A 24866-nucleotide genomic window follows, 5' to 3' on the forward strand; every position below is an offset into this window, starting at 1 on the left:
GGAAATCAAGGATGGTATCAAATTGAAAGAAAAGGCTTAATATGCTGCCAAGATTCCAAAAGTTTCTACAATTGTAAAGGAAGAGAGTAGCTGAAGTAAGTGTTGAGCTTTTAGAGGATGAGATTGGAGAATTAATAATGGGGAAACAAGGAAATGGTAGAGAATTTGAACAAGTATTTTGCATTCTTTGTCACAGTGAAAGACTCAAAGCATCCCAAGAATGGTATAAAGTCAAGGGACAAAAGGGAGGGAGGAACTAACTGTCAAAAAGTACTAGGAAAACTGTTGGGGCTAAAGGCTGACAAGTCCACTGGACCAGTTTCCTGTATCCCAGGGTCTTAAAGGAAGTAGCTGCAAAGATGGTAGATGCATTGGTTGTTATCTTCCAAAATTTCCTAGATTCTGGAAGAGTCCCAGCAGATTGGAAAAACCACAAGTGTAAAACCTCTATTCAAGAAAGGAGAGAGACAAAAAACAGGAAACTACTGGCCAATTAGCTTAACATCTATCATTGGGAAAATGCTAGAATCCATTGTTACAGAAGTACTTGCAGGGCATTTAGAAAATCATAATACAATCAGAGATTTGTCATGATTTTATGAAAGGAAAACGGTGTTTCACAAATTTGAGTTCTTTGAGGATGTAACAAGCAGTGTGGGTAAAGGATAATCATTAGATGTATGTTTGGATTTCCAAAAGGCATTTGATGTGCCACATAAAAGATTGCTGCACAGGTAAGAGCTCATGGTGTTGGGGGTAGCTTATTAACATGGATAGATGATTGGCTGACTAACAGGCAACAGAGTTGAAATAAATGGATCGTTTACCAACCTGAAACTAGTCAGGTGCCACAAGGATCAGTGCTGGGGTCTCAACAATTTATAATCTGTGTTATTGATTTGGATGAAGGACTGAATGTAATGTAGCCAAATTTGCTGCTGATATAAAAAACAGGTGGGAAAGCAGGTTGTGAGGTGGACACTCAGTCTGGAAAGGGATGTAGATAGGTTGAGTGGGCAAAAAATTGGTAGATGGAGTATAACATGGGAATATGTGACACTATCCACCATGACGGGAAGAAAAGCAGAATATTATCTAAATGGAGAAACTGTGGAATGCTGTGGTAGAGGGACCTGGGGCTCTCTTGTATGTCAATCACAAAAAGTTAGTATGCAGGTACAGCAAGTAATTAGGAAGGCAAATGGAATGTTGGCCTTTATTGCAAGAGGAATGGAGTATAAAAGTAGGGATGTCTTGCTACATGGCATTGGTGAGATCATACTTTGTATGTGTACAGTTTTGCTGCTCTTATTTAAGGAGGGAAATAATTGCATTGGAAGTAGTTCAGAGAAGGTTCACGAGGTTGATTCCTAAGATAAAGAGGGGTTGTCTTATGAGGAAAGGTTGGGCTTTCATTCAGTTGGAGTTTAGAGAGGTGATCTTATTGAAACAAAATTCTGAAGGGGCTTGGCAGGATAGATGCTGAGAGAATGTTCCCCTCATGGGGGAATCTAGAGCTAGGGGACACAGCTTAAAAATGGAGGTTCCCATCTAATATAGAGATGAGGAGGAATTTGTTCTGTGTGAGATGAATCTTTGGAATTCTCCACCCCAGACAGCAGTGGAGGCAGGATCATTGAATATATTCAAGGCTGAGTTAGATAGAATTTTGATCTAAAAGGGAGTTGTTATGGAGTATCTAAAAACACTTGACACAGAGTTGATTGTAGGTATATTCAGCAGTAGTTCTTTATTTAGTACAAGTGTGCACACATGGGAAATGCTCTTTCAGAATGCTCAAAAAGGCAATTCAAAGTTGCACAGTTTCTGTGATTTATATGTACCATCTTTGGGATAACTCATCATTAACTCTCAGTGTTCTTATCTTGTAAGTCTAACTGTTACGTCCTTAATTACAAATGAGTTTATAAGATAAACAGGGAATGATCTGTTCGTCACCTCTGCAGTCCCGGAGGCATTTGTAAAACAATCACAGAATGACTTGACCTTTTGTTGAACAATGTTCACAGTTCATTCCAAAACACAAACTTTGCTTATCAAACCTGATATTTTGCTGCTGTACCTAGTCGTCTGTATATTCTGACCCTGAGGTCAAGCTATCAGTTTATTACAGTATAACTTCATCTTATTTTATCCTGACTCAAAGGTCACATTCCTTTATCTTTATCATGGACTGACCCATAGGCGAGTTATGACCTTCTGGCCAGGCCCAGAAACTATTCATGCTAGTTTTTTTAACTGCAAACTCTTTTTAACTTGTATCTGCAACTTGGCCAAGCCTGGGTAATCCCATGATGCATCCTGAATTGCCTCTTCAGTGTCAAGGGTTATGTGGGGCAGACAGGAAAATGGAATGAAAGCCATGATCTTACTGACTGACTGACTGGCGAAGCAGGGTCGAGGGGCCAAGTGGCCTACTCCTATTTATGTTCTTTTTGTAAAGGCAATATCATATTTTGCCTAATACTGTGGGATACTGAAACAGGCTTATGGGGACTGTGTGTATCTATGTTTGTGTGTGTGCTTAGTTTAATTAAACTGCAGGTAGTCAGACTGCAAGGTTTGAGTCATCAAAAGGCATTAGGTGTCAAACAAGCATTTGAAATGGAGATGGGTAAAATGGGATGAAATCACAGCAGACACAGTGTGAATGGAATTTGCATTTTTAGATAAGTTGAGGGGTTGTTTGACTTTCAAAGGGACATGATGAGATGTCTACAACTGGAAAGATAACTAAGGCAATGTTAAGTTTGTATTTCCCGGAAGTGCTGACCACAATGACAACATGAAAGATTTTTATATTCTTGGAAAAGTAACTTCCAAAGTAAGGTTGAGACAATGAGATTTACAAATCAAAAGGGAGAACATATCATAGAATGTTTACAGCACAGGAGGCGGCCATTTGGCCCATGGAGTCTATGCTGGTTCTCAGCAAGAAAAAGTTACCTCAGGACATCACCTCACCTCATTCCAGTAGGCCTGTAATTTTTTTTTCTTCAGATAACGATCCAATTTCCTTTCCAAAGCAATGATTGAAAATGCCTCCATCAGACTCGCAGTCAGTGCCTTCTGGATCCTAACCATTCACTGCACTAAAACGTTTTTTCTCATGTCACCGTTGTTTCTTTTACCAATCACCTTAAATTGGCATCCTTTGGTTCTTGATCATTGCACCAATGGGAACAGTTTCTCCCTATCTACTCTGACTAGCCCCCACATTATTTTGGATATCTCTACCAAATCTCCTCTCAACCTTCTCTTTAATGAGAAAAGTCCCAATTTCTCCTTATTAGGCAGCTGAAGTTCCTTATCCCTGGTACCGTTCTTGTGAATCTTTTCTGTGTCTTTATAAATTTAATTTATAATATAAATCTAAAATTTGCCAAACATGATTTCCCTTTCACGCAATCAGGCAAATTCAACATAATTTTATTATTATCTAAATATCGAATTACCTCATTATGAATCCTCAATCTGTGTCCCTAGTTATTGATTGACTAATTAGTGATAATCCTCAATGTGTCCCTAGTTACTGAAACAACCTCTTGCTATTGAACTTCTCAAAATTTAATTTCTCTAATTTTGAAAACTTCAGTTTTCACATTCCCTGCTTCTGCCCCTTCCTCTGGTCGGATGAAAAGAATCTAATTTTTCAGGCCTTTCTCCATCATTATAATCTTCCATGTTTGGCTCATTCCAGTGAACCTTCACTATTCCAGTCCTATGGCTCTAATATCCTCCCTACAATGGGGTGTCCAGAATAGCACATGCTATTTCAGCTGCAGTCTAATCAATGGTTTGTACAAATTCATCTCCCTCCCTTTTGTATTCGCTGTCCTGTGTATAAAACCCAGACCCCTCTCCACTCTCTCACCTTTTCAGAATGTACTCTCGCCACTCTCCGTGCTCTCCCATGTATAAAACCCAGCCCCCACCTCACTCACTCTTCTGCGATTTCATGCACCTGTACCAAGCTCACACTTTGTTTCATTCTTACACTCTCATCTTTAATAGGTACACTTGCTTTCACTTTCTTTATTCCAAATGCTACCTCACCAGCCCTATCCCCCAACTTGCTATTAGTTACTTTCGATATGATTTTCCTTGTGTCCAATTCTTAAGCATTAAAGCCTGGTTTTAACTGAAATTGATGGCAAATGAAATAAATCAGGGCGCCAAATATGTTGCATGTAACAGCTGAAAAAAGAGCCTGCCCTGCATTGATATGAACAACGCACAGGAAATGAAAAAGGAATGAAACTGGACGGACCACATGCCATCGAACTAGGCACCAGCAACGACAATGGCAATCTCAGCCCTGTCAACCCTGCAAAGTCCTCCTTACAAAATCTGGGGGCTCGTGCCAAAATTGGGAGAGTTGTCTCACAGACTAGTCAAGCAACAGTCTGACATAGTCATCCTCACGGAATCATACCATGCAGATAATGCTCCAGGCACCACCATCACCATCCTGGGGTATGTCCTGTCCCACTGGCAGGACAGGTTCAGCACAGGCGGTGGCACAGTGCTATACAGTCAGGAGGGAGTTGCCCTGGGAATCCTCAACTTTGACTCTGGACCCCATGAAGTCTCATGGCATCAGGTCAGACATGGGCAAGGAAACCTCCTGCTGATTACCATGTACTGCCCTCCCTCAGCTGATGAATCAGTGCTCCTCCATGTTGAACACCACTTGGAAGCACTGAGGGTGGCAAGGGCACAATGTGGTCTGGGTGGTCCAACACCAAGAGTGGCTTGGTAGCACCACTACTGACCAAGCTGGTGGAACCCTAAATGGCACAGCTGCTAGACTGGGTCTGCAGCAGGTGGTGAGGGAATCAAGAGGGAAAAACATACTTGACCTCATCCTCACCAACCTGCCTCGCGCAGATGCATCTGCCCATGACAGTATCAGTAGGAGTGACCACCGCACAGTCATTGTGGAGATGAAGTCCTGCCTTCACATTGAGAATGCCCTCCATTGTGTTGTGTGGCACTACCACTGTGCTAAATGGGATAGATTTTGAACAGATCTAGCAACTCAAGACTCGGCATCCATGAGGCACTGTGGGCCATCAGCAGCAGCAGAATTGTACTCGAACACATTCTGGCATTTTCCCCACTCTGTCATTACCATCAAGCCAGGGGATCAACTGTGGTTCAATGAAGAGTGCAAGAGGGCATGCCAGGAACAGCAGCAGGCATTTCTAAAAATGAGGTATCAACCTGGTGAACACAAGACTACTTGCGTGCCAAGCAGCAAGCGATCCCACAACCAACGGATCTGATTTAAGCTCTGCAGCCCTGCCACATCCAGTTGTGAATGGTGGTGGACAATTATCTCATTAGACGAGGCAGGTCCACAAATATCCCTATCCTCAATGATGGAGGAGCCCAGCACATCAGTGCAAAAGTAAGGCTGAATCATTTGCTACTTCAGCCAGAAGTGCCAAGTGAATGATCCATCTCTACCTCCTTCGGAGGTCCCCAACATCACAGCCAGTCTTCAGCCAATTCGATTCACTCCGCATGATATCAAGAAACGGCTGAAGGAATGGGATAGTGCAAAGGCTATGGGCCCTGACGATATTCTGGCAATAGCACTGAAGACTTGTGCTCCAGAACTTCCCACGTCCCTAGCCAGGCTGTTCCAGTGTAGTTATAACACTGGCATCTACTGGCAATGTGGGAAATTGCCCAGATATGCCCTATACACAAAAAAGACACATCCAACCTGGCCAATTACTGCCCCATCGGTCTACTCGCGATCATCAGTAAAGTAATGGAAGGGGTCATCAACAATGCTATCAAGCGGCACTTGCTTTGCAATAATCTGCTCACTGATGCCCAGTTTGGGTTCCGCCAGGGTCACTCAGCTCCTGACCTCTTTACAGCCTTGGTTCAAACGTAGGCAAAAGAGCTGAACTTGTGAGAGTGACTGCCCTTGACTTCAAGGCCGCACTTGACCGAGTGTGGTATCAAGGGGCCCTAGCAAACCTGGAGTCAATGGGAATTGGGGAAAACTCTCCGCTGGTTGGAGTCATATCTCGCACGAAGGAAGATAGTTGTTGGAGGTCAGTCATCTCGGCTCCAGGACATCACCACAGGAGTTCTTCAGGGTAGTGTCCTCGGCCCAACCATCTTCAGCTGCTTCATCAATGACCTTCCTTCCATCATAAAGGTCAGAAGTGGGGATGTTCACTGATGATTGCACATTGCAGTGTTCAGCACCATTCGTGAGTCCTCCGATACTAAAGCAGTCCATGTCCAAATACAGCAAGACCTGGACAATATGCAGGCTTGAGCTGGCAAGTGGCAAATAATATTCGCACCACACACATGTCAGGCAATGACCATCTCCAACAAGAGAGAATCCAACCATCACCCCTTGACGTTCAATGGCATTACCATCACTGAATCCTGCACGATCAACAACCTGGGGGCTACCATTGACTAGAAACTGAACTGGACTAGCGATATAAATACTACTGGTTACAAGAGCAGATCAGAAGCTCTGAATCATGCAATGAGTAACCCACTTCCTGCCTCCCCAAAGCCTGTTCACCATCTACAAGGTATGAGTCTGGAGTGTGATGGAATACTCCCCACTTGCCTGGATGAGTGCAGCTCCAACAGCACTCAAAGCTTGACACCATCCAGGACAAAGCAGCATACTTGATTGGCGCTACATCCGCAAATATTCACTCCCTCCACCACTGATGCACAGTAGCAGCAATGTGTACCGTCTGCAAGATACACTGCAGGAATTTACCAAGGCTCCTTAGCACCTTCTAAACCCACGACCACTACCATCTAGAAGAACAAGGGTAGCAGATAGATGGGAACACCACCACCTGGAAGCTCCCCTCCAAGTCACTCACCATCCCGACTTGGAAATATATTGCCGTTCCTTCACTGTCGCTGGGTCAAAATCCTGGAACTCCCTTCCTAACAACACTAGCAACTACACCACACAGACTGCAGCAGTTTAAGAAGGCAGCTCACACCACCTTCTCAAGGGCAATTGGGGATCGGCAATAAATGCTGGCCCAGCAAGCGAAACCCACATCCCATGAATGAATAAAAAATGTAGAGTACATACGTATAAGCAGGTTTTTTCAAGTCTTACCATAAATTATTTTCAAATCTTGAAATAGTTCCTACAGGTTTTAACATCAAAATGATTTTTTACTTTGCCCAGACTGATTTCAGTACAGACCTCAGTGGCACTGCTTTGCAAGCTTTTAAAAAAAAAAAACCCTCACCCCTCTATCCATTCCTTTTAAACTATGGAATAAATCTTTTACGATAAAATTTGAAGTGTTTTCCTTGCCTCAGTGAGTTAAGGCACCCTTGTCCAAGTCCCACTCCAGAGACTTGAACACTGGCTGACAAACTCAGTGCAGTTCAGAGAAATGAAGTTACACTTTCCAGAGAGAGGTAATATTACTATATTACCTACCCCAGAGCCAAACACTGGCAGCTGTGGATGATTAGGAGGAACGGAAAGCTCACAAACAAATCTGTGAAGAGAGAAACGCTTTATTTAAAGAAAGATGGAAAGCTTCGTGGGGGATGGCCGTGTGAGATCTTGAAAGCTGACTGTGTGAAACAGACTTGTGGGAAAGGCCTCCACCCACCCTGGAGAAGTTTGCTGTTCAGTAACCAAGCTTTTTGTTAAAAGCCTTTGGAGTTCCATTGTCGAGTAAGAGGGAGAAAGAAGTTGTGAAATTCCCACTATTGCTGTAAGGGAGGTGTTTCTGGTAATATTGCTGGATGTATTATAGATTAAGAATCTTATTTGGACTGTTGCCTGAAAGGCGTTTGGAGTCGTTAGTCTACTTCAGTAGAAATATTTCTGGGAGCTGTTATAAAACTAAGTTTAACTATATAACTAACCTTGTGTATAACTTTTCTTCTGTTAATGTTTTAATTTAACCTTTCGAGTCTCTAAAGGTGGTAGTAGACTCACTACTTTTGACTTAAGTACACAAACCTTTTCGTAACGATTTTCCATTTGTATTTGTTGTGATAGCATAGCCAAGTTTCTCTTTGGATCAGCCTGGCAAATACCACCTTCCGTGATATAACATTATGTAAGTTATTCCTGCACTGACATCCATGTTTGTACATATTCTGGAGCCTGGTTCTAAATGAAATTGATCACAAACGAAATAAATCAGGGAGGCAAATGTGTTGCGTGTGACAGCTACACAAAGAGCCTATCCTGCATTGATATGAACAACACATGTGGAATACAAATGTATAAGCAGGTATTTCCAAGTCTTACCATAAATGATCTTCAAATCTTGAAATAGTTCCTATAAATTGTAACATAAATCAAAATGATTTGTTGCTTTGGTCATTATAAATTCCGAAAAGAAGCTGTCACCGGTTGAGGGTGGATTTGTGTCTCCTGCAAATTACGTCATTGGATTCTGCGTATGTGCTGACAGGTATTGGCGACCATCTTGCGTTGGCAGGAGATAGTAATTTGATAAATCTACAGACGGGTGCCAACTAAGACATGTACAGCCTGCTTTGGTTTTGTTGTGGAATAAATTGAGTCCTGAATTTAGTCAAAATTCAGATGTGCTGAAGAAACTCTGTCTGAACCATTGATTTACAATGATTGGATAATTGAGATGAAATTTTAAGCAATATAAATATTACTATTTTGACAATTTAGGGTGGTATATTGCAATTGAATGCATTGTTCAGTAGCCAGTTGTGTTTGAGTTAATTGTTCCAATGTATAACAATATAAGAAATAGGAGCAGGAGTAGGCCATTTGGCCCCTCAAGCCTGCCTGCCATTCAATTAGATCATGGCTGATCTGCCCTAGGCCTCAACTCTTCTTTTGTGCCAGCTCCTCCATAACCCTTAACTCCCCAATATTTCAAAAATCTCTCCCTCCTCCCTAAATACTTTGTGACCTAGCCTCCACAGCTCTCTGGGGTAGAGAATTCCAGACATTCACTACTCCGAGAAGAAATTCCTTCACATCTCAGTTTTAAATGAGTGTTCCCTTATTCTGTAACTATGCCCTCCCTAGTTCGAGATTCCTTCTCAACACCTACCCTATCAAGCCCCTTTAGAATCTTGTACGTTTCAATAAGATCACCCCTCAATTGTCTAAACTCTAATGAATAAAGGCCTAACCTGTTTAGCCTTTCTTGATAAGTCAACACCTTCATCCTAGGAATCAGCCTAGTGAATCTCTTTTGAACCACCTCCAATGCCAGTGCATCCTTTCTTAAATACGGGGACCAAAACTGTACGTAGTACTCCAGGTGTAGCCTCATCACACCCTGTACAGTTGTAACAAGACTTCCCTATTTTTAAACTCCAAACCCCATAGCAATACAGGCCAGAATTCTATTTGCCTTAATTATTTGCTGCACCTGCATGCTAACTGTGTTTCATGCACAAGAACACCCAGATCCCTCTGTGCTGCACTTTTTTTGAGTTTCTCTCCATTTAAATAATAGTCTGCCTTTTGATTCTTCCTACCAAAGTGCATAACCTCACATACTTTCCTACATTAACTCCATCTGCCAAGTTTTTGCCCACTCACTCAACCTGTCTATATCCCCTCGCAGATTCCTTATGTCCTCATCACAACATGCCTATTTTTGTATAGTCAGTAAATTTGGATACATTAGACTCTGTTCCCTCCTCCAAGTCATCAGTATAGATAGTAAATAATTGAGGCCCTAGGATTGATCCTTGTAGCACTCCACTAGTTACATCTTTCCAACCTGAAAAAGACCCAATAATCCCGACTGTCTTCTGTGTGCTGACCAATCCTCAATTCATGCTAATACATTACCCCCAATACTGTGAGCTCCTATCTTGTGCAATAACCTTTTATGTGGCACCTTATCAAATGCCTTCTGAAAAATAAGAACATAATGGAGCGCCCAAATATCTGAGTCTTCTCTGATCCATACAAAGTATTACATTTGGCTTCTGGCCCCTGGCATATGCAATGATTCAGAAGATGGCCGTATGTGTGGGCATACGATTGAACCTACTGCCTAAGCTCACGGTACCCTGCATGATCTTTCCATTTGAAATGTTGCTATTATTTATCATATTCTTTGGATCCTAGATGTTTTTCTATTACATTTGTTTCAGTAACTTTCCTCCCACTGACAAGCTAATTGATTTATGGTTTTCTAGTTTTGTTCTTTTTTTTAAATACAGGATTAACATTAGCTTTCTGCCTGCCCTCTGGAACTGTTCACTTTTCCATCCAGTTTTTATATAGATATGAATGCCTCTGCTATTTCTTCCCTGACTTAGTTTAGTATGCAGGGATGTAATCTGCTGGACTAGGGTTTTTAATCTGCTTTAAATTTGTTTTACCTCAGATATCTCCATTTTATATACAGAACACCAACGTGTAGATTTTGCTCACCTGGTGAGCTTTTCAGGCATTGACTAACTAGTGTATGCTACCTGAATATTGCCACCGTCTTCTGTTTTTAATTCTTTGAGCAGATGGAATGCAACGTTCTTTTATGGTTTTGTACATACCTTTTATAAAGAAGCCCCAGTTTTCAGTTGTTCTTAAGTATGTGGGCGCACACTTCAGGAGATTTAAACATCAAAGATACTTTTTTTTAAGAGCAATGAAGTTGTCCTGTTGTCTCTGGTACTTGGGGATGTATCTTTATTCACCCATCACCCCTGTGCTTCTACATTGGATCCCCTTTGAGCAATGCCTCAATTTTAAAAGTCTCACCCTTGTTTTCAAATCTCTCCATGGCCTTGTCCCTCCTTTATCTCTACTTTCCCCCAGTCTACAAGCCTCCAATATATCAGTGCTCCTCTAATTCTGGCCTCTTGTGCAATCCCAATTTTAATTGCTCAACCACGGACAGCGTGCCTTCAGCTGCTGCGCACTTAAACTCAGGAATTTCCTCCCTAAACCTCCCCTCCTCTCGATCCGTCTTTCTTCCTTTAAGATGTTCCTTAAAACTTATTACTTTGTCTAAGCTTTTAGTCATCTGGCCTAATGTTCGGTGTCAAATTTTGTTTGATAAAGCTCCTGTGAAGTGCGTTGAAATGTTTTACCAAGTTAGTGTGCTATATAAATATGGTTATGTAATTATGGTTATGTAGTTAAACACTCACTGGAGGAGGAGGTTCCACAAATATCCCCATCCTCAATGATGGAGGAGCCCAGCACATCAGTGCAAATGATAAGGCTGAAGCATTCGCAACAGTCTTCGACCAGAAGTGCCGAGTGGATGACCCATCTCTGCCTCCTCCGGAGGTCCCCAGCATCACAGATGCCAGTCTTCAGCCAATTCGATTCACTCCACATGATATCAAGAAATGGCTGAAGGCACTGGATACTGCAAAGGCCATGGGCCCTGACTCTTCTGGCAATAGCACTGAAGACTTGTGCTCTAGACCTTGCCGCGCCCCTAGCCAAGCTGTTCCAGTACAGCTACAACACTGGCATCTACCTGTAAATGTGGGAAATGTCCTGTACACACAAAGCAGGAGAAATCTAACCCAGCCAATTACCGCCCCATTAGTCTACTCTATCTTCAGCTGCTTTATCAATAATCTTCCTTCCATCTTAAGGCCAGAAGTGGGGATATTTGCTGATAATTGCAGTGTTCAGCACCATTTGTGACGACTCGGATACTGAAGCAGCCCATGTCCAAATGCAGCAAGACCTGGACAATATCCAGGCTTGGGCTGACAGGTGGTAAGTAACATTTGTGCCTCAAGTGCAGGGCAATGACCATCTCCAACAAGAGAGAATCTAACCATCAGTCCTTGTTGAATTACCATTACTGAATCCCCCATTTTCAACATCCTGGGAGGTTACCATTGAGCAGAAACTGAACTGGGCTAGCCATATTAATACTGTGGCTATAAGAGCAGGTCAGAGGCTAGGAATCCTGTGGTGAGTAACTCACTTCCTGACTTCCCAAAGCCTGTCCACCATCTGCAAGGCACCAGTCAGGAGTGTGATGGAATACTCATCTGCCTGGATGACTGTAGCTCCAAGCTTGACACCATCCAGGACAAAGCAGCCCGCTTGATTGGCACCCATTCCACAAAATTTCACTCCCTCCACCTCTGAAGAGCAGCAACAATGCGTACCATCTGCAAGATGCACAGCAGGAATTCACCAAGGCTTCTTAGGCAGCACCTTCCAAACCCACAACCACTACCATCTAGAAGGACAAGGGCAGCAGATAGATGGGGACACCACCATCTGGAGTAAATCACCATCCTGACTTGGAAATATATCTCCGTTCCTTCACTGTCACTGGGTCAAAATCCTGTAGCTCCCTCCCTAACCACACTGTGGGTGTACCTACACCACATGGACTGCAGCAGTTCAAGAAGGCAGCTCGCTGCCACCTTCTTGAGGACAATTAGGTATGATAAATGCTGACTTAGCCAGTTGCACCCACATCCTGTAAATGAATTTTTAAAAAAATCTTCTTGATGGCTGCAACACCACTAAAAACTTGCAAGGCTCAATTTAATGTAAGAATATTCAAATGTGCATCAAGACTTTATAGTTCATAATGCATAACAGATGGCAAAACAGAAATTTCCATTTATAAAATTTTTTTTTTTTTTGTAAAAATATACTTTATTCATAAAAATCTTCAATCACATTCAAAACCATTTCAAAAACAACATTACAAGGGTACAATCCAGGTTAAACTTTTACAAAATGTATCACCAGGTGCATCAGTACAAACAATATTACAATCATTTACAGCCTTTCATTTTGATCTGTACAGCCCGAGGGGCTCTAAACAGTTCCCAGTCTCTCGGTGCGCTGTGGTAGAAAGGTCTTAGACAGCGACCCTTCCCCATTGCGCCTTTGCGGCAGCTGCCCCAAGCTTTAGTGCGTCCCTCAGCACGTAGTCCTGGACTTTGGATTGTGCCAGTCCGCAACAATCGGTCGGGGACAACTCTTTGTGCTGGAAGACCAACAAGTTTCGGGCAGACCAAAGCGCGTCTTTCACCGAGTTGATGATCCTCCAGCTGCAGTCGATGTTTGTCTCGGTGTGTGTCCCTGGGAACAGCCCGTAGAGCACAGAGTCCTGTGTCACAGAACTGCTCGGGATGAACCTCGACAGCAACCACTGCATCTCTCTCCAGACTTTCTTTGCAAAGGCACAATCCACAAGGAGGTGAACAACGGTCTCTTCCCCACCACAGCCACCTCGAGGGCAACGTGCAGAGGGGGTGAGACTCCTGGCGTGTAGGAAGGATCTGACGGGGAGGGCCTTTCTCACCACCAGCCAAGCTACGTCTTGGTGCTTGTTGGAAAGTTCTGGCGATGAGGCATTCTGCCAAATGACTTTGACAGTCTGCTCGGGGAACCATCCCACAGGGTCCACCCTCTCCTTTTCCCTCAGGGCCTCTAGGACGTTACGTGCTGACCACTGCCTGATGGACTTGTGGTCAAAGGTGTTTTTCTGCATAAATTTTTCCACCAGGGACAGGTGGTACGGCACGGTCCAACTACTTGGAGCGTTCCGTGGCAGCGTGGCCAGACCCATCCTTCGCAACACCGGGGACAGGTAGAACCTCAGCACGTAGTGACACTTGGTGTTTGCGTACTGAGGGTCTACGCACCGCTTGATGCAGCCACACACAAAGGTGGCCATCAGTATGAGGGCGATGTTGGGCACGTTTTTTCCCCCTTTATCTAGAGGCTTGTACATCGCGTCCCTGCAGACACGATCCATTTTCGACCTCCAGATAAAGCGGAAGATGGCTCGAGTGATCGCCATCGCGCAGGAGTGTGGAATGGGCCAGACCTGCGCCACGTACAGCAACAGCGAGAGTACCTCACACCTGATGACCAGGTTCTTACCCGCAATGGAGAGGGAGCGTCGCTCCCACATGCCCAGTTTCCTTTTCACCATAGCCACTCGCTCCTTCCAGTTTCTAACGCATGCCCCGGTCCCTCCGAACCATATCCCCAGCACCTTCAGGCCGTCAGCCCTGACAGTGAAGGGGACAAAGGATCGGTCAGCCCAGTTCCCAAAGAACATGGCCTCGCTCTTCCCACGATTTACCTTGGCTCCCGAGGCCAGTTCGAACTGGTCGCAGACGTGCATCAGTCTGCGCACCGACAGCGGATCCGAGCAGAAGACGGCGACGTCGTCCATGTACAGGGAGGCTTTTACCTGAGTGCCTCCACTGCCTGGGATCGTCACTCCTCTTATGCCCGGATCCTTCCTGATGGACTCGGCAAAGGGTTCTATGCAGCACACGAAAAGGACAGGCGAGAGAGGGCAGCCCTGCCTGACTCCAGATTTAATCGGAAAGCTATCTGTTTCCCACCCATTGATTGAGACTGCGCTACTGATGTTAGTGTAGAGCAGTTGGATCCAATTTCGAATTCCCTCCCCAAACCCCATTTTGGAGAGCACATCCCCCATGTAGGTGTGCGATATTCTGTCAAAGGCCTTCTCCTGATCCAAGCTGATGAGGCAGGTGTCCACACCCCTGTCCTGTACATAGGCAATCGTATCCCTGAGCAGCGCCAGGCTGTCAGAGATCTTCCTGCCTGGCACAGAGCAGGTCTGGTCAGGGTGAATTACCAATTCCAGAGCGGATTTGACCCGGTTGGCGATGACCTTGGACAGAATCTTATAGTCCACATTCAACAGTGAAATGGGTCGCCAATTTCTAATTTCCTCCCTTTCCCCCTTGTGCTTGTAGATGAGGGTGATGATGCCTTTCCTCATGGATTCTGACATGCTGCCGGCCAGGAGCATACTCTCGTACACTTCTAGCAGGTCTGGGCCGATCAAGTCCCACAGAGCCGAATACAACTCCGCCGGCAAGCCGTCGCTTCCGGGGGTTTTACTCTTCTCGAAGGACTCGAGGGCCTTAGTCAGTTCATCAGGAGTTAGCGGTTTATAAAATTTTTCGAGTTATCAACAGTCACAGATTGCAACTCTTTTGAGTACAATCACAGTTCTTGGTTTCCGGGAGTGGGACATGAACCCACAACCTTCTGATTCAAAGGCGAGGGTGCTATGGACTGAGCCACAGCTTAGCGGTTTATAAAATAGATAGCCTATTAGCGTATGAAGCAGCAATAACAAAAGCAAGTGGCATTTGTCTGAACACACAAGTGACAGACCGGGAAAGACCTTCTGGTCCAACTAACCTGCCCACATTGTTGAATTCTCTTATGCATTACAAAGGGAAGGTAGTGATGTAGTGGTATTGTCATTGGATAGTAATCCAGAGACCCAGGGTAATGCTCTGGGGACCTAGGTTCGAATGGCAGCTGGTGGAATTTACACTTTTTTTTAATTCCAGATTTTTTTATTGAGCTTAATGATAACCATGCAACCATTGTTGATTGTTGTAGTGCACCAGATGGGTCTTTAATGCCCTTGAGGGAAGGAAATATGCTGTCCTTATCTGGTCAAGCCTACATGTGACTCCAGACCCACAGCAATGTTGTTGAGTCTTAAATGCCGTCTGAAATGGCCTAGCAAGCCATTTGGTTCTCAAGGGCAAGTAGAGATGGGCAATAAATGCTGGTCTTGCCAGCTTCACCCCATCCCATGAATGAATAAATAAGATGTTTCTTGTCTCTTCTCAGAGATTACAGAAGGCCAATTGGGGAGGTGTGGGGGTGGGGAGATCAAAACTAGTCCAAAAGAGCACATTGGGCTTGATTTATATTACTGGATACCTACATCCGAGGTACCCATCACCCCAGCCAGAGTCAGGTCCAGCTATCATTTGATAATCAAATCTCCCCTCAACCCAAGGAAAACCAACCTGGGTAGATTTGATATACTGCTGTACAAGATTATGACAGGTTTAGATAAGGTATACAAAGAAAAGCTGCTCCCCTCAACTGATGGTGCAAGGGTGGCAGGTCACAGATTTAAGGTTTTGGGCAAGAGTTGCGGGGGGATGTGAGGAAGAACTTTTTTATGTAGCAAGTGGTAATGACCTGGAACTTAATGCCTATGAGGGTGGAAGCGGAGACTAAGTGATTTCAAAAGGAAATTGGATGGGAACTTGAAGGAAATAAACTTTAAGGGCTACGGGGAGAAAGTGGTGAAATGGGACTAATTAAGCTGCTCTTTAGAGATCTGGCATGGATTTGATGGACAGAATGGCCTCCTGCACCGTTATGACTCTATGAAGGAATACAACATCAGCATAAGCCGATAACCTATGCCACATGCCCATTACTCTCTCAAAACAGAATGGCCAAACATCCTTCAGCTCTAAGATAAAAGCAAAAAACTGCTGATGCTGGAAATCCAAAACAAAAATAAAAATAAAAATACCCGGAAAAACTCAGCGGGTCTGGCAGCATCTGCGGAGAGGAACACAGTTAACGTTTCGGGTCCGTGTGACTCTTCAACAGATCCTTCAGCTCTACCCTGCCCTCACATATTTTGTAAGCATGTTGCTTGTTCTTTCCCTATCTTCTCCCTGCTTCTCTAACGTTTTCAGCTGAAGTAACTGGTCTACCACAATCTAGTCCCTTCATTTATTTTATAAACTTCAATCAAATTACCTTTTAAACTTTTCAGAGGACACCTCTCAACAGCTAGCTTTGTGGAACAGCCCATGCACAGTTCTATTTCCATACATCCTAATGCTGCTGACACATCTCCTCCAGCAATGATGCCTCTTCCCTCCTCTATATTGCTCCCTTTGGCGTCCTCAAGATCTATCTTTGGTCCCTTTTCCATATGTTGCATCCTGGCAAGCACATGTTTAAACACCACTTTTAATGTTCTCTCTCAAGTCTCTAACTCCAACGTTTTGTTCAACCCATTGATTGCCTCCACACGATCAGTCTATTACTTTTTAAAAGAGACTCTGGATGACCACAGCCATCCTGGAGTAAGGAGCTGCATAGAGAGATGATGCCTGATTGTGACGTAGACAGAGTGCTAAGTTGGGAATTTGGTTCTTGTGGGAATTTCTCCAGTTCTTGTGGGAATTTCTCCAGCTGTAGAAGAGACAAGTTGCATACCAGAAATAGAAGGTAACCTTGAGGCGGGTGACAAAATTGAGGGGCCTAGATAGGGTAGACAGGAAAGACTTGTTTCCCCTAGTTTAGGGGTCAATTACCAGGGGGCGTAGATTTAAGGTGATTGGTAGAAGGATTACAGGGGACATGAGGAAAAACTCTTTCACCCAGGGGGTGGTGGGTGTCTGGAATTCACTGCCTAAGCTGGTGATTGAGGCTGAAATGCTCAACTCATTTAAAAAGCACCTGGATCTGCATCTGAAGTGCTGTAATCTGTAATGCTATGGACCGGGTGCTGGAAAGTGGGATTAAAATAAGCGGCTAGTTTTTTTTTTCTCTTTATGGCCAGCACAGACATGTTGGGTTGAATGGCCTGTTTCTGCATTATGGTTCTGGTTTTCTATAGTTCTGTTTAAGGACCTGGGTGTGGGGTGGGTGAGTCTTTGGGTTCAGAGCATTCAAAAGAAAATTGAAGTGTGACATAACAGGACAAGATTGGTTGGTGAGTATTTTCTCTTTCTCTTACCTAAACCAGGGAATTTCAATCCAGGTAAGCATAACATTAATTGAAATAAGAATGTAATCTTAAGCAGGATTAGAGACATTAATTAAAATTTAATAAAGAAAATAAAGCATAGTAAGGATGGCAGGGCAGCTAACATATTGCAGTTGTAGTATGTGGCAGCTGGTGGATACCAGTGAGATCCACGACAACCACATCTGCAGTCAGTGTCCGTGGCTTGAGGAATTCAGGCTCAGATTTAATGAGCTGGAGGCTAAGCTTTGGACACTGCAATCCATCGGGTATGTTACCTGTTCTAGACTAATTTCTTCTGATTTGGTCTGTGGTCAGGAACAGGAGGGTGTGACTGTGCGAGAGGCAGGTATTGGGATCAGGAAGGTAGAAATGGAGGAGCTCAGCCCTAGCAATTGTCCAACAGGTTCAAGGTTCTTGCAGCCTGTATGGCCGAGAGCTGGGGTGCCTGGTGGATGTGTGAACTGACCATGGTATAGGAAGCCATTCATGTGGAGGGATTAAATAGGAATGTAGTCACAGTAGGGGACAGTGCAGTCAGGGGGAATAGACACAGTTCTCTGCAGCTGAGAGTGAGAGCCCAGGAGGCTGTGTTGCCTACCCGGTGTCTGGGTTCAGGGTATCTGCTTGGGGCTTGAGAGGAACATGTAATGGGATGGGGGGGATCCATACGTCGTGGTCCATATGGGTACCAACAACATAGGACTAGGAAAGAGGTTCTGCTTGGGGATTATGAACAGCTAGGAGCTAAATTAAAAAGCAGAAGCCCAAAGGTAGTAATCTCTGGATTACTACCTGAGCCATGAGCGAATTTGCATAGGGTAAATAAGAATGTGTTGAATGTCTGGCTCAAAGATTGAAGTGGGAGACATGGGTTTTGATTCATGAGGCACTGGTACCAGTACATAGGATCGTGGGAGCTGTACCATGGGAATGGCCTTCACATGAACTCTGCTGGGACCAGTGTTCAGCCCAGTTGTATAACTGGGGCGGTAGAGAGGGCTTTAAATGAAATAGTAGGGGAGAAGGTTCATGTGAGGGGAGTTTTGGAAAGTTAGAGAAAGGACAAGGCAGAGCAGGGTAGCAATAATGGGTAATGATGACCAGAGCTTATAAACAAGATTAAGCCACAAACAGGTGGCTAGAGTGGGCAACTCGATTTTTTGGGCCGACGCAGACACAATGGGCCAAGTGCCCTCTTTCTGTGCCAGAAACTTTCTATGATTAAGCAAATAAGGCCGGAGTTTGCAAGAATGGTAAAAAGACAGAAGTAAATGTTCTGTATCTGTGCACAGCATTCATATCAAACGAATAAATTGATAACATGGATAGAAGTATGTATGTATGACCTGACCCCTTTCAGAAGTGTGGTTGCATGGTGACCAAGGCTGGGACCTAAATATTCAGGGGCATTTGACATTTTGGAAGGACGGGAAGCTAGGAAGAGGTGGTGGAGCAGCTCTAATAATTAAGAATAACATTAATACAGAGTGAGAGGTGACGTTAGCTCAGAAGATCTAGAAGAATCATCAGTTTGGGTAGAGATCAGAAATAGCAATGGTAAGAAGCCACTTGTGGGAGTAGTTTATGGGCCCCCTAGCAGTAGTCACACTGTAGGACAGATTATAGAGGAAGAAATAATGGGGGCTTGTAGGAAAAGTACTCAATCATCATGGGTAATTTTAATCTTCGTATCGGTTAGATGAATCAGGTTGGCAAAGGTAGCCTGAAGCATGAGTTCATAGTGTGTATTAGGACAATTTCTCAGCAGTATGTTCTAGTGCCAACCTGGGAGTAGGCTATTTGACCTGCTAATGTGCAATGAGACAGGATTAATTAATGAGCCTCTAGGCAACAGTGATCATAACATGATAGAATTTCACATACAGTTTGAGAGTGAGAAGTGTGGGACTAAGACTAATGTCTTACCCTTTGTAATTGAACTTTTTTGAGGATGAAGTTGGCTAAAGTGAACTGGGAAACTAGGTTATAAGGTCACAGTAGGAAAGCAATGGCAGGCATTTAAAGAGATAATTGAAAAATTGATAAAAGATATATTCCATTGAGAAAGAAAGACACACTGAGAAAGAAGTACCATCTGTGGCTACCTAAAAGTTAAGTAGAGTATTAAATTAGAAGAAAAGGTGCAAAATATAGTGAAGATAAGTGGTAGGTTAGAAGAGTAGACAGAGTTTAGAAAACCAGCAACAAACGAGTTTAAAGTGAGGGAGAAATTAGAGTAAGAGAAAACTAGCTAGAAATGTAAAATCAGATATTAAGGGTTTCCACAGGTATTTGAAAAGAAAAAGAGTAACTAAAGTGACCACTGCTCTCTCAGAGGGTGAGACTGGCAAATTAATAATGGGAAAGGAAATGGTGGAGGTACAGGTATCTTGCATTTGTCTTCACTGTATAAAACACAAAAGTCGCCTCAAGAATACAAAATCAAGCGGTAAAAAGGAGGGAGGAACTTAAAACAATAACAATCACTGGGGAAATTAATAGAACTAAAGACTGACAAGTCCCCTAGACCTGATGGTTTGCATCCTAGGGTCTTAAAAGAAGTGGCTGCTGAGATAGCAGATGCTTTCTTTGTGATCTTCCAAAATTCCCTAAATTCTGGATAGGTCCCATCAGAAGGGAAAATAGTGAATGTTGCTCCTCTATCCAAGAAAGGAAAAAGACAGAAAGGAAACTATAGGCCAGTTAGTCTGACATCTGTCAAAGGAAAGTGCCAGAATCCATTATTAAGGAGGTAATAGGACATTTAGAAAATCATAGTACAATCAAGTGGTTTTGTGAAAGGGAAGTTGTTTGACTAATTTATTAGAGTTCTTTGGGGAAGTTATAAGCTAGGTGGATAAAGGGGAACTTGTAAATGTGGTGCACTTAGATTTTCAAAAAGCATTTGATAAAGTGCCACATCAAAGTTTTCTACACAAAATAAGAGCTTGTGGTGGAGGGAGTAATATATTAGCATAAATAATTGGTTAGCTAACAGGAAGCAGAGTAAGAGTAGATGAATCATTTTAAGGTTGGCAAGCTGTAACTAGTGGAGTGCCACAGGGATCAGTGCTGGGCCCTCTACTTGGGTGAAGGGATCAAACGTATTGTAGCTAAATTGGCTGACATAAAGGTAGGAAAGTAAGTGGTCAAGAGGACATAAGGTGTCTGAGGGGATTTAGATAGGTTATAGAGTCATAGAGGTTGACAGCACAGAAAAAGACCCTTCGGCCCATCGAGCCTGCGCCGGTCAAACATGTACCTAACTATTCTAATCCCATTTTCCAGCACTAGGCCCATATCCTTGTATGCTATGGCATCGCAAGTGCACATCCAAATACTTCTTAAATGTTATGAGGGTTTCTGCCTCTATCACCCTTTCAGGCAGTGAGTTTGATTCCCACCACCCTCTGGGTGAAAAAGTTTTTCCTCACACCCCCTCTAAACCTCCTGCCCCTTACCTTAAATCTATGCCCCCTGGTTATTGATCCCTCCACCAAGGGGAAAAGTTCTTTCCTGTCCTAAGGTTAAGAGAATTGGTGAAAATTTAGCAGATGGATAATTAAGTGGGAAAATATGAACTTGTCTACTTTGACAAGAATAGAAAAGCAGTGTATTATTTAACTGGAGAGGGACTGCAGCACTCTGCAGTACAAAGGGATTTGGATGTCCTGGTACATGAATCACAAAGTTATTATGTGGGTACAGGAAGTGATTAGGAAGGTAAATGGAATGTTGGCGTTTATTTCAAGGGGAGTCAAGTATATAGGAAAGTGCTGCAGCTGTCCAGGGCCTTAGTAAGACCACATTTGGATTACAGTGTACAGTTTTGGTCTCCTTGTGTAAGAAAGATATAATTGCATTAGAAGCTGTTCAGAGAAGGTTCACTTGACTGATTCCTGGGATGAAAGGCTAAGCAGGTTGGGCCTATACTCATTGGCGTTTTGAAGAATGAGAGATGATATTGCAACATGTAAGATCCTGAAGGGATTTGACAGGGTGGATGCTGAAAGGATGATTTCCCTTGTGGGGGTGACTAAAATTAGGGGGTACAGTTTAAGAATAAGAAGTCTCCATTTAAGATGGAGATGAGGAGAATTTTTTTCTGAGGGTTATTAGCCTCTGGAATTCTCTTCCCCAGACAGACTGGGTCATTGAATATAATCACAGCTGAGTTAGATTTTTGATCAATGAGGGAGTCGAGGGTTATGGAGGCAGACAGGAAAGTGGAGTTGAGGCTACGATCTGATCAGCCATGACTTATCGAATGGTTAAGCAGGCTCGAGGAGCCAAATGGCCTACTCCTAATTCTTGTGTATCTCCAATATGAAGAAAACTGAAGCCATTGCCTTTGGACCCTGCCATGTGGTTTTCTTGTCCCTTTGATTCCATCCCCCTCTGCAGCTATTCCTTCAGAATGAACTTGCCTGTTCATAATGTTGATTTTAATTAGTTTGGATATGGGGTTTAAAGCTATCATCAAATCTCCTTTTCATTTTTGCAACTTGCCCGTTATGCCCACATCTGAAATTTCCCTGTTGCTGAAATATCCATACATACTTTTTTGTTACTTTCAGATAGATCAATTCCATTGTCGTCTTCACCATTCCCTCCCTTCATAAGCTCTAACTTATCAAAGCTCTGCTTTTGTCCCATCCCCACTGTCTTACTTGCACATTTCCAATGTCAACTCTGCTCTTCAGTGCCCCCTATACATCAATGCATTAAATTTAAAATCCTTGCCCTTGTCTTTAAACTCTCTATGGTCTTGCCACAGTGTATCTCTCAGTTCATCCAGCCCTCTAACCTCTAGAATGCTTCAAGTTCTGGCCTTCCACTCATTTGCATCAGTTTTGCTTTCTGGGGCTCTCCTTGATCTCTTTACCTATATTTACACCCTCTTGCAAATATAAGCTTTCCAACCAATCTCCTCGCCTCTCTCTTTGTGACTTGGCATTAATTCCTGTGCCCAGCTACAAACCGCCTTTGTTTTCTGTATTAAAGTTGCTATAAAAGTTGACAAAATATTTTTTTTAAGAGTGGGGAAAGGCCATTAAACCCTGCAAGCCTGTCTAATTTTATTGATCCCAAACCTGTTTTATGATCAAGTGCCTTAGCCACTGCTCCTTTGCTCCAAATAGCCCTCAAATCCATTTAAGAATTTGCTTCAAAAAAATTAGTTAGAATTATACAATAGTACAGCATAGATGTTTAATTGGCCCATCAAGTTTACATTGGCCTTTCTCAAGATTCTAGTTCTTAAGAACAATCATGTGCCTTTACAACCAGAGGTGTTGTCCTGCTCTTATCTTTAATTGGCCTCTTGAGCATTCCTGATTTAAGTGCTCCATCATTGGTGGTTATGCCTTCAGCTGCTTGGTCCCAAGCTCTGGAATTTGCTTCCTAACCACTCCACACCTCTACCTCACTTTCCTCCTTTAAGACACTCCACAACACTTACCTTGTTTACCAAGTTTTTGGTCATCTGCTCAAATGCATTGTTAGTTGGCTGAGTGTCATATTTTGTTATTTGGTGACCCCGTGAAATGCCTTGGGATGTTTTATTACATTAAAACACCTATGTAAATAGAAGTTATCTGGGTTGAATTTTGAAAACAGATTCTTGTGGGAAATCTAAAGTTGTATGCTTTACTTGCTTGCAGCTGACCTGATTATCTTGATGACACCTGGTCCAGTAATGATCACAATAGGTTCACATGCTACATCGATTATTGTACCTTGATCCTGTTAATTTTGCAGCAAGTTGAAGGGGTGAGTAGAGTTACACTGTCAAGCTTTTAGATGCGTGCAGATGTGTTCCAGGTTTGAGTGCTGAGATAATTTGGATGCCAATAATTACATTTGATTAAAGTGAATGTAATTCTTCATTTTTTTTCAGATTGGAATAACTCAGGTAGCTAACGCTGGTTGCAACACCTGGTTGACAATGAGATACTATAGATTGCAATATGTAAAAAGTCTGTTATTGCAGTTATGACCAATTGTAACTTGAATTAATTATTGTCTTGTCTTGTGGTGAAGGTGCAGTGCGTTAGACAGATCATTGGCACTAGGATTTCTACTCAGCATCCCACCCCCTGCCCCCCACCCCCACAAATCCGCTCTTGATCAATCACTATGAAATAAGCTCTTTCTTCCTAAATGAGAGAGGAGCTTAACAACTGTTGTTTTGATTGCATAGAAGTTGTCATGAACATGTTTATGCTGGAACCTTTTTCCTTGCTAGATTATCCTCTTAATTTGCTGTTTTCAAAGTGGAATACGGCAGCTTGTGCTGTCAAAACATTTGTGCGAAATGGCCAGAGCTGCCACTGGTCCTCATTTACCAGAGGTGGTGGCAGCAGTTTTCTCAAGGTAATTATGAGTATGAAATTTAGTCATTCAAAATCATCATGAAATCAGCTTGGGGCTGGAGGCCCCATGAAGAGTTTTCAGAGGGTTGTAGGGCTGCAGAAAGTTAGAGACGTGCTGGTGTGCAATTATGCAGAGATTTAAACATGAAGATGAGAATTTTAAAATCGTGGTGTTGGGCCAGGAGCAAATGTAACTTCAAGAAAAATGGTGATTGGTGGATGGCAGTTGGCGTAAGTTAATTTAATGCAAAGGGGAAGGAAATCAAAGAAAATTTATTGAAAAAAATTTTAGCTTCATAATATAGAAACTGAAAGTACCTCACTAAAATATATTTTAAAAAAATTTAGCCAAGTTGGCTAAACGGTTAATGTGGATCATATTAACGCCAACAGCACGGGGCTTGATCCCCATTTTGGCTGAGGTAGACCTGAGGCTTGCCTCCTCGACCTGCCCCATAGTGAAATCACGGCATAAACTGATTGGTCTGTAATTGCAAGGCAGGTCTTTATCCTCTTTTTTGAAATAGGGTGTAATGTTTGCAATTCTCCAGTCCTCCGGCACCTCCCCTGAATCCAGGGAGCGTTGAAAGATTATTGTCAGTGCCTCTGCAATTTCCTGCACGCTCACTTCCTTCAATGTTCTTGGATGCATCTTATCTGGTCCCACTGCCTTATCAACTTTAAGTACCAACAGCTTATCCAATACCTCGCAACATTTAAGAAGTATTTAGATGAGCACTTGAAATGCCATAGCATATAGGGCTGTGGCCCAAGTGCTGGGAAATGGGATTAGAATACATAGGTGCTTGATGGCTGGCACGGACACAATGGGCTGAAGGGCCTGTTTCTGTGCTGTATGACCCCCCCACCCCTATCAATTTTAAACCCTTCTGGTGACTAAGTTTCCTCCTCT

At 43.2% G+C, this 24866-nt stretch overlaps 1 protein-coding gene across 4 annotated transcripts in view; it reads left to right on the plus strand.

Moving 5' to 3' along the window:
* Positions 1-24866, plus strand: part of slc38a9 (solute carrier family 38 member 9) — an 83553-nt gene that overhangs the window by 2551 nt on the left and 56136 nt on the right. For 3 of the 4 annotated variants that reach the window (XM_078549681.1, XM_078549692.1, XM_078549702.1), the window contains exon 1: positions 23934-23954. The exons of the other annotated variant lie outside the window; for it this stretch is intronic. The gene's annotated coding sequence lies outside the window, so the exon portion shown is untranslated. Of the gene's footprint in view, positions 1-23933; positions 23955-24866 lie in introns of those variants that run through there. 4 annotated transcript variants of the gene reach the window in all.

Source organism: Cetorhinus maximus, chromosome 1 (assembly GCF_964194155.1).
Source record: "Cetorhinus maximus chromosome 1, sCetMax3.hap1.1, whole genome shotgun sequence".
NCBI lineage: Eukaryota > Metazoa > Chordata > Chondrichthyes > Lamniformes > Cetorhinidae > Cetorhinus > Cetorhinus maximus.